This window comes from Alosa sapidissima, chromosome 14 (genome assembly GCF_018492685.1).
Source record: "Alosa sapidissima isolate fAloSap1 chromosome 14, fAloSap1.pri, whole genome shotgun sequence".
Taxonomy (NCBI): Eukaryota; Metazoa; Chordata; class Actinopteri; order Clupeiformes; family Clupeidae; genus Alosa; species Alosa sapidissima.
The window spans coordinates 12,763,053-12,763,551 of NC_055970.1; the positions used below are offsets into that span (position 1 = coordinate 12,763,053).

Consider the following 499-nt stretch of genomic DNA (forward strand, 5'->3'; position numbering starts at 1 on the left):
GGCCGGACAGGGCCGTATACTCAGTAATGGACGACAGAGGTAGTATAGTACAGTAGTGTTTATTAGGATGTAGTATGCGGATGTAGCATGGGAGTATGTTAGTATGGGAGTGTGAAGGCTGTAGACTTCTTCCTGTGTTTACACTTGCTGGCCTGTTTGTATTCACACTGTGTACCACTAATAAATAAATTAATTAATAAATAAATAAATAAATAAATAAATAAAAACAGACTGTGTGTGTGTGTGGACTGTCTTCATGATGCTGCAGCACACATCCCTCTAAATTAAGATGAAATGCTGTGTGTGTGTTAAAGAAGGATGTGTTTACTGATGTATGTGTAACGCTTACAAAGATAAGAACGTCTGGAATGAGAACAAAACACACACAAACACAGACACACACATATACAGTATACATATACACAACTTCAATCTCTCCATCTCTCTCTCTCCCTAAACACAAGAGTAAACTCAAAGAGGGGTCAGACAGAAACATTGC

At 38.3% G+C, this 499-nt stretch overlaps 1 protein-coding gene across 1 annotated transcript in view; it reads left to right on the forward strand.

Annotated features, from left to right (window-relative positions):
* igfbp7 (insulin-like growth factor binding protein 7) overlaps window positions 1-190 on the forward strand; it is a 6,600-nt gene extending 6,410 nt beyond the window's left edge. The window contains exon 5 of the mRNA XM_042060948.1: window positions 1-190. This exon is cut by the window's left edge and continues 595 nt beyond it. The gene's annotated coding sequence lies outside the window, so the exon portion shown is untranslated.
* Window positions 191-499: the final 309 nt, after the last annotated feature.